This window comes from Idiotropiscis lumnitzeri, unplaced genomic scaffold (assembly GCF_059441095.1).
Source record: "Idiotropiscis lumnitzeri isolate Australia: NSW breed Sydney's pygmy pipehorse unplaced genomic scaffold, RoL_Ilum_1.0 HiC_scaffold_218, whole genome shotgun sequence".
Taxonomy (NCBI): Eukaryota; Metazoa; Chordata; class Actinopteri; order Syngnathiformes; family Syngnathidae; genus Idiotropiscis; species Idiotropiscis lumnitzeri.
In genome coordinates, this window is record NW_028283756.1 from 32,501 (window position 1) to 42,500 (window position 10,000).

The window sequence follows — 10,000 nt, forward strand, 5'->3', positions numbered from 1 at the left end:
CCCGGAGAGGAGCACCTTCCCCGGGCACGGGCGGGGAGCGAGCGCCCCCAGCTCCATCGCTCCGGGGGTAATAGGCCGGCGTCTGTCACACTTAGCCCGAATAGGAGCACCTTCCCCGGGCACGGGAGGTGCCAAGCGGCCCCTAAGTCTACCCTCATGGAAGCTCCGGAGGAGGAGGGCGGGCGTGTGTCACACTTAGCCCGGAGAGGAGCACCTTCCCCGGGCACAGGCGGTGCCAAGCGGCCCCTAAGTTTGCCCTTATGGAAGCTCCGGAGGAGGAGTGCGGGCGTGTGTCACACTTAGCCCGGAGAGGAGCACCTTCCCCGGGCACAGGCGGTGCCAAGCGGCCCCTAAGTTTGCCCAAATGGAAGCTCCGGAGGAGGAGTGCGGGCGTGTGTCACACTTGGCCCGAATAGGAGCACCTTCCCCGGGCACAGGCGGTGCCAAGCGGCCCCTAAGTTTGCCCAAATGGAAGCTCCGGAGGAGGAGTGCGGGCGTGTGTCACACTTGGCCCGAATAGGAGCACCTTCCCCGGGCACGGGCGGTGCCAAGCGGCCCCTAAGTTTGCCCAAATGGAAGCTCCGGAGGAGGAGTGCATGCTGCCTGACAGTGAAGCCGAATATGAGCACCTTCCCCGGGCACAGGCGGTGCCAAGCGGCCCCTAAGTCTACCCTAATGGAAGCTCCGGAGGAGGAGGGCGGGCGTGTGTCACACTTGGCCCGAATAGGAGCACCTTCCCCGGGCACAGGCGGTGCAAAGCGGCCCCTAAGTCGGTAAAGGTTGAAATAAGTAAATAAATACAAAAAGGACGAGGGGGGAAAAAAAAAGGCAAAAACGTATAAAATTCCCCCATTCATTTCAATGGGCTCGGCCGAATTGGGCTTGCGGGACCGCCGAGGGCACGCCGGAGGGCGGTTGAGTCGGTAAAAGTTGAAATAAATGAATAAATACAAAAAGGACGAGGGGGGGGAAAAAAAAGGCAAAAACGTATAAAATTCCCCCATTCATTTCAATGGGCTCGGCCGAATTGGGCTTGCGGGACCGCCGAGGGCACGCCGGAGGGCGGTTGAGTCGGTAAAAGTTGAAATAAATGAATAAATACAAAAAGAACGAGGGGGGGGGGAAAAAAGGCAAAAACGTATAAAATTCCCCCATTCATTTCAATGGGCTCGGCCGAATTGGGCTTGCGGGACCGCCGAGGGCACGCCGGAGGGCGGTTGAGTCGGTAAAAGTTGAAATAAATGAATAAATACAAAAAGAACGAGGGGGGGAAAAAAGGCAAAAACGTATAAAATCCCCCCATTCATTTCAATGGGCTCGGCCGAATTGGGCTTGCGGGACCGCCGAGGGCACGCCGGAGGGCGGTTGAGTCGGTAAAAGTTGAAATAAATGAATAAATACAAAAAGAACGAGGGGGGGAAAAAAAAGGCAAAAACGTATAAAATTCCCCCATTCATTTCAATGGGTTCGGCCGAATTGGGCTTGCGGGACCGCCGGGGGCACGCCGGAGGGCGGTTGAGTCGGTAAAAGTTGAAATAAATGAATAAATACAAAAAGAACGAGGGGGGGAAAAAAGGCAAAAACGTATAAAATCCCCCCATTCATTTCAATGGGCTCGGCCGAATTGGGCTTGCGGGACCGCCGAGGGCACGCCGGAGGGCGGTTGAGTCGGTAAAAGTTGAAATAAATGAATAAATACAAAAAGAACGAGGGGGGGGGGAAAAAAGGCAAAAACGTATAAAATTCCCCCATTCATTTCAATGGGCTCGGCCGAATTGGGCTTGCGGGACCGCCGAGGGCACGCCGGAGGGCGGTTGAGTCGGTAAAAGTTGAAATAAATGAATAAATACAAAAAGAACGAGGGGGGGAAAAAAGGCAAAAACGTATAAAATCCCCCCATTCATTTCAATGGGCTCGGCCGAATTGGGCTTGCGGGACCGCCGAGGGCACGCCGGAGGGCGGTTGAGTCGGTAAAAGTTGAAATAAATGAATAAATACAAAAAGAACGAGGGGGGGAAAAAAAAGGCAAAAACGTATAAAATTCCCCCATTCATTTCAATGGGTTCGGCCGAATTGGGCTTGCGGGACCGCCGGGGGCACGCCGGAGGGCGGTTGAGTCGGTAAAAGTTGAAATAAATGAATAAATACAAAAAGAACGAGGGGGGGAAAAAAGGCAAAAACGTATAAAATCCCCCCATTCATTTCAATGGGCTCGGCCGAATTGGGCTTGCGGGACCGCCGAGGGCACGCCGGAGGGCGGTTGAGTCGGTAAAAGTTGAAATAAATGAATAAATACAAAAAGAACGAGGGGGGGGGGAAAAAAGGCAAAAACGTATAAAATTCCCCCATTCATTTCAATGGGCTCGGCCGAATTGGGCTTGCGGGACCGCCGAGGGCACGCCGGAGGGCGGTTGAGTCGGTAAAAGTTGAAATAAATGAATAAATACAAAAAGAACGAGGGGGGGAAAAAAGGCAAAAACGTATAAAATCCCCCCATTCATTTCAATGGGCTCGGCCGAATTGGGCTTGCGGGACCGCCGAGGGCACGCCGGAGGGCGGTTGAGTCGGTAAAAGTTGAAATAAATGAATAAATACAAAAAGAACGAGGGGGGGAAAAAAAAGGCAAAAACGTATAAAATTCCCCCATTCATTTCAATGGGTTCGGCCGAATTGGGCTTGCGGGACCGCCGGGGGCACGCCGGAGGGCGGTTGAGTCGGTAAAAGTTGAAATAAATGAATAAATACAAAAAGAACGAGGGGGGGAAAAAAGGCAAAAACGTATAAAATCCCCCCATTCATTTCAATGGGCTCGGCCGAATTGGGCTTGCGGGACCGCCGAGGGCACGCCGGAGGGCGGTTGAGTCGGTAAAAGTTGAAATAAATGAATAAATACAAAAAGAACGAGGGGGGGGGGAAAAAAGGCAAAAACGTATAAAATTCCCCCATTCATTTCAATGGGCTCGGCCGAATTGGGCTTGCGGGACCGCCGAGGGCACGCCGGAGGGCGGTTGAGTCGGTAAAAGTTGAAATAAATGAATAAATACAAAAAGAACGAGGGGGGGAAAAAAGGCAAAAACGTATAAAATCCCCCCATTCATTTCAATGGGCTCGGCCGAATTGGGCTTGCGGGACCGCCGAGGGCACGCCGGAGGGCGGTTGAGTCGGTAAAAGTTGAAATAAATGAATAAATACAAAAAGAACGAGGGGGGGAAAAAAAAGGCAAAAACGTATAAAATTCCCCCATTCATTTCAATGGGTTCGGCCGAATTGGGCTTGCGGGACCGCCGGGGGCACGCCGGAGGGCGGTTGAGTCGGTAAAAGTTGAAATAAATGAATAAATACAAAAAGAACGAGGGGGGGAAAAAAGGCAAAAACGTATAAAATCCCCCCATTCATTTCAATGGGCTCGGCCGAATTGGGCTTGCGGGACCGCCGAGGGCACGCCGGAGGGCGGTTGAGTCGGTAAAAGTTGAAATAAATGAATAAATACAAAAAGAACGAGGGGGGGGGGAAAAAAGGCAAAAACGTATAAAATTCCCCCATTCATTTCAATGGGCTCGGCCGAATTGGGCTTGCGGGACCGCCGAGGGCACGCCGGAGGGCGGTTGAGTCGGTAAAAGTTGAAATAAATGAATAAATACAAAAAGAACGAGGGGGGGAAAAAAGGCAAAAACGTATAAAATCCCCCCATTCATTTCAATGGGCTCGGCCGAATTGGGCTTGCGGGACCGCCGAGGGCACGCCGGAGGGCGGTTGAGTCGGTAAAAGTTGAAATAAATGAATAAATACAAAAAGAACGAGGGGGGGAAAAAAAAGGCAAAAACGTATAAAATTCCCCCATTCATTTCAATGGGTTCGGCCGAATTGGGCTTGCGGGACCGCCGGGGGCACGCCGGAGGGCGGTTGAGTCGGTAAAAGTTGAAATAAATGAATAAATACAAAAAGAACGAGGGGGGGAAAAAAGGCAAAAACGTATAAAATCCCCCCATTCATTTCAATGGGCTCGGCCGAATTGGGCTTGCGGGACCGCCGAGGGCACGCCGGAGGGCGGTTGAGTCGGTAAAAGTTGAAATAAATGAATAAATACAAAAAGAACGAGGGGGGGGGGAAAAAAGGCAAAAACGTATAAAATTCCCCCATTCATTTCAATGGGCTCGGCCGAATTGGGCTTGCGGGACCGCCGAGGGCACGCCGGAGGGCGGTTGAGTCGGTAAAAGTTGAAATAAATGAATAAATACAAAAAGAACGAGGGGGGGAAAAAAGGCAAAAACGTATAAAATCCCCCCATTCATTTCAATGGGCTCGGCCGAATTGGGCTTGCGGGACCGCCGAGGGCACGCCGGAGGGCGGTTGAGTCGGTAAAAGTTGAAATAAATGAATAAATACAAAAAGAACGAGGGGGGGAAAAAAAAGGCAAAAACGTATAAAATTCCCCCATTCATTTCAATGGGTTCGGCCGAATTGGGCTTGCGGGACCGCCGGGGGCACGCCGGAGGGCGGTTGAGTCGGTAAAAGTTGAAATAAATGAATAAATACAAAAAGAACGAGGGGGGGAAAAAAAAGGCAAAAACGTATAAAATTCCCCCATTCATTTCAATGGGTTCGGCCGAATTGGGCTTGCGGGACCGCCGGGGGCACGCCGGAGGGCGGTTGAGTCGGTAAAAGTTGAAATAAATGAATAAATACAAAAAGAACGAGGGGGGGAAAAAAGGCAAAAACGTATAAAATCCCCCCATTCATTTCAATGGGCTCGGCCGAATTGGGCTTGCGGGACCGCCGAGGGCACGCCGGAGGGCGGTTGAGTCGGTAAAAGTTGAAATAAATGAATAAATACAAAAAGAACGAGGGGGGAAAAAAAGGCAAAAACGTATAAAATTCCCCCATTCATTTCAATGGGCTCGGCCGAATTGGGCTTGCGGGACCGCCGAGGGCACGCCGGAGGGCGGTTGAGTCGGTAAAAGTTGAAATAAATGAATAAATACAAAAAGAACGAGGGGGGGAAAAAAAAGGCAAAAACGTATAAAATTCCCCCATTCATTTCAATGGGCTCGGCCGAATTGGGCTTGCGGGACCGCCGAGGGCACGCCGGAGGGCGGTTGAGTCGGTAAAAGTTGAAATAAATGAATAAATACAAAAAGAACGAGGGGGGGGGAAAAAAGGCAAAAACGTATAAAATTCCCCCATTCATTTCAATGGGCTCGGCCGAATTGGGCTTGCGGGACCGCCGAGGGCACGCCGGAGGGCGGTTGAGTCGGTAAAAGTTGAAATAAATGAATAAATACAAAAAGAACGAGGGGGGGAAAAAAAAGGCAAAAACGTATAAAATTCCCCCATTCATTTCAATGGGCTCGGCTAAAATGGGCCTGCAGTACTGCCGAGAGGCCGCCGGAGGACGCCCTAGTAGGCAAACGTTGATCCCCACACACGAGGGGTCAGTTAGGCGACCAGGGGTAGCGTTTAGGCGACCAGGGGTAGCGTTTAGGTGACCAGGGGAAGCGTTTAGGCGACCAGGGGTAGCGTTTAGGTGACCAGGGGTAGCGTTTAGGCGACCAGGGGTAGCGTTTAGGCGACCAGGGGTAGCGTTTAGGCGACCAGGGGTAGCTTTTAGGCGACCAGGGGTAGCTTTTAGGCGACCAGGGGTAGCGTTTAGGCGACCAGGGGCGTTGCAGTTCCGCCGAATTGCATTAGGGGCGCTGCAGTAGGCAAACGTTCTTCCCCCCTAGTCAGAGGGTCATTTGCCTACTTCCCAGGTTTACCCGGGTTTTCCAAAACACCTGGGGCACATTTTCAGGGATCACGTTTTTAGAAACAAAAATATTCATAATTTCTTCTAAGTCCCCTTTCCAGCGGGGAACTTTGAAACATTGTATCCGACCACTGAAGGCTGTTGGCGGGCACGGCGCGGCAAACAGCCCGCACTCAGGCATGGAGCTCCGGGGAAAGTTGCCTAATTTCTTCTAAGTCCCCTTTCCAGCGGGGAACTTTGAAACATTGTATCCGACCGTGGAAGGCTGTTGGCGGGCACGGCGCGGCTCATAGCCGGCCCTCAGGCACGGAGCTCCGGGTGAATTTTCACAAATTTCTTCTAAGTCCCCTTTCCAGCGGGGAACTTTGAAACATTGTATCCGACCGTGGAAGGCTGTTGGCGGGCACGGCGCGGCTCATAGCCGGCCCTCGGGCACGGAGCTCCGGGTGAATTTTACAAATTTCTTCTAAGTCCCCTTTCCAGCGGGGAACTTTGAAACATTGTATCCGACCGTGGAAGGCTGTTGGCGGGCACGGCGCGGCTCATAGCCGGCCCTCGGGCACGGAGCTCCGGGTGAATTTTTACAAATTTCTTCTAAGTCCCCTTTCCAGCGGGGAACTTTGAAACATTGTATCCGACCGTGGAAGGCTGTTGGCGGGCACGGCGCGGCTCATAGCCGGCCCTCGGGCACGGAGCTCCGGGTGAATTTTCACAAATTTCTTCTAAGTCCCCTTTCCAGCGGGGAACTTTGAAACATTGTATCCGACCGTGGAAGGCTGTTGGCGGGCACGGCGCGGCTCATAGCCGGCCCTCAGGCACGGAGCTCCGGGTGAATTTTCACAAATTTCTTCTAAGTCCCCTTTCCAGCGGGGAACTTTGAAACATTGTATCCGACCAAAGGAAGGCTGTTGGCGGGCGCGGCGCGGCTCATAGCCGGCCCTCGGGCACGGAGCTCCGGGTGAATTTTACTCAATTCTTCTAAGTCCCCTTTCCAGCGGGGAACTTTCAAACATTGTATCCGACCACTGAAGGCTGTTGGCGGGCGCGGCGCGGCTCATAGCCGGCCCTCAGGCACGGAGCTCCGGGTGAATTTTCACAAATTTCTTCTAAGTCCCCTTTCCAGCGGGGAACTTTGAAACATTGTATCCGACCGTGGAAGGCTGTTGGCGGGCACGGCGCGGCTCATAGCCGGCCCTCGGGCACGGAGCTCCGGGTGAATTTTCACAAATTTCTTCTAAGTCCCCTTTCCAGCGGGGAACTTTGAAACATTGTATCCGACCGTGGAAGGCTGTTGGCGGGCACGGCGCGGCTCATAGCCGGCCCTCGGGCACGGAGCTCCGGGTGAATTTTTACAAATTTCTTCTAAGTCCCCTTTCCAGCGGGGAACTTTGAAACATTGTATCCGACCGTGGAAGGCTGTTGGCGGGCACGGCGCGGCTCATAGCCGGCCCTCGGGCACGGAGCTCCGGGTGAATTTTCACAAATTTCTTCTAAGTCCCCTTTCCAGCGGGGAACTTTGAAACATTGTATCCGACCGTGGAAGGCTGTTGGCGGGCACGGCGCGGCTCATAGCCGGCCCTCGGGCACGGAGCTCCGGATGAATTTTTACAAATTTCTTCTAAGTCCCCTTTCCAGCGGGGAACTTTGAAACATTGTATCCGACCGTGGAAGGCTGTTGGCGGGCACGGCGCGGCTCATAGCCGGCCCTCGGGCACGGAGCTCCGGGTGAATTTTCACAAATTTCTTCTAAGTCCCCTTTCCAGCGGGGAACTTTGAAACATTGTATCCGACCGTGGAAGGCTGTTGGCGGGCGCGGCGCGGCTCATAGCCGGCCCTCGGGCACGGAGCTCCGGGTGAATTTTTACAAATTTCTTCTAAGTCCCCTTTCCAGCGGGGAACTTTGAAACATTGTATCCGACCGTGGAAGGCTGTTGGCGGGCACGGCGGGGCTCATAGCCGGCCCTCGGGCACGGAGCTCCGGGTGAATTTTTACAAATTTCTTCTAAGTCCCCTTTCCAGCGGGGAACTTTGAAACATTGTATCCGACCGTGGAAGGCTGTTGGCGGGCACGGCGGGGCTCATAGCCGGCCCTCGGGCACGGAGCTCCGGGTGAATTTTACAAATTTCTTCTAAGTCCCCTTTCCAGCGGGGAACTTTGAAACATTGTATCCGACCAAAGGAAGGCTGTTGGCGGGCGCGGCGCGGCTCATAGCCGGCCCTCGGGCACGGAGCTCCGGGTGAATTTTACAAATTTCTTCTAAGTCCCCTTTCCAGCGGGGAACTTTGAAACATTGTATCCGACCGTGGAAGGCTGTTGGCGGACGCGGCGCGGCTCACAGCCCGCCCTCAGGCACGGAGCTCCGGGGGAATTTCCCCCTCATTTCTTCTAAGTCCCCTTTCCAGCGGGGAACTTTCAAACATTGTATCCGACCGTGGAAGGCTGTTGGCGGGCACGGCGCGGCTCATAGCCGGCCCTCAGGCACGGAGCTCCGGGTGAATTTGACAAATTCCTTCTAAGTCCCCTTTCCAGCGGGGAACTTTGAAACATTGTATCCGACCGTGGAAGGCTGTTGGCGGGCACGGCGCGGCTCATAGCCGGCCCTCAGGCACGGAGCTCCGGGTGAATTTGACAAATTCCTTCTAAGTCCCCTTTCCAGCGGGGAACTTTGAAACATTGTATCCGACCGTGGAAGGCTGTTGGCGGGCACGGCGCGGCTCATAGCCGGCCCTCAGGCACGGAGCTCCGGGTGAATTTTTACAAATTTCTTCTAAGTCCCCTTTCCAGCGGGGAACTTTGAAACATTGTATCCGACCACTGAAGGCTGTTGGCGGACGCGGCGCGGCTCACAGCCCGCCCTCAGGCACGGAGCTCCGGGGAAATTTGGCTCATTTCTTCTAAGTCCCCTTTCCAGCGGGGACCTTTCAAACATTGTATCCGACCACTGAAGGCTGTTGGCGGGCGCGGCGCGGCTCACAGCCCGCCCTCAGGCACGGAGCTCCGGGGAAATTTGCCTCATTTCTTCTAAGTCCCCTTTCCAGCGGGGAACTTTCAAACATTGTATCCGACCACTGAAGGCTGTTGGCGGGCGCGGCGCGGCTCACAGCCCGCCCTCAGGCACGGAGCTCCGGGGAAATTTGCCTCATTTCTTCTAAGTCCCCTTTCCAGCGGGGAACTTTCATACATTGTATCCGACCACTGAAGGCTGTTGGCGGACGCGGCGCGGCTCACAGCCCGCCCTCAGGCACGGAGCTCCGGGGGAATTTGCCCCCTCATTTCTTCTAAGTCCCCTTTAGGCGACCAGGGGTTGACAATTTAGGTGACCAGGGGTTGACAATTTAGGCGACCAGGGGTGACTTTTAGGCGACCAGGGGTGAGGTTTAGGCGACCAGGGGTGAGGTTTAGGCGACCAGGGGTAGCGTTTAGGCGACCAGGGGCGTTGCAGTTCCGCCGAATTGCATTAGGGGCGCTGCAGTAGGCAAACGTTTTTACCCCTAGTCAGAGGGTCATTTGCCTACTTCCCAGGTTTACCCGGGTTTTCCAAAACACCTGGGGCACATTTTTAGGAACCACGTTTTTAGAAACAAAAATTCTTCTATGTCCACCTCCGTGAAAGAAATTGCCCAATGGTTCCCGCGGAAGAGAGCTGCCAGGCGGACGCATACTGCAATAACGGCCGCCCTGGCGCTCTGGTGGATGTTATCCTCGAAATTTCTTCTATGTGCCCATTCCAGCGGGCAACTTGCGAACAATGGTGTCCGACCATGGAAGGCTGTTGGCGGACGCGGCGCGGCTCACAGCCCGCCCTCAGGCACGGAGCTCCGGGGGAATTTTCCCCTCATTTCTTCTAAGTCCCCATTCCAGCGGGGAGCTTGCAAACGTGGTATCCGACCACTGAAGGCTGTTGGCGGGCACGGCCCCACCAGCGCAACACGGCACTTCCTATGACTCGGGTCCGACGCAGGAGGAGCGGTCCTCCCGGCCCCGCCACACGGCACTTCCTATGACTCGGGTCCGACGCAGGAGGAGCGGTCCTCCCGGCCCCGCCACACGGCACTTCCTATGACTCGGGTCCGACGCAGGAGGAGCGGTCCTCCCGGCCCCGCCACACGGCACTTCCTATGACTCGGGTCCGACGCAGGAGGAGCGGTCCTCCCGGCCCCGCCACACGGCACTTCCCATGACTCGGGTCCGACGCAGGAGGAGCGGTCCTCCCGGCCCCACCACCGCCACACGGCACTTCCCATGACCCGGGT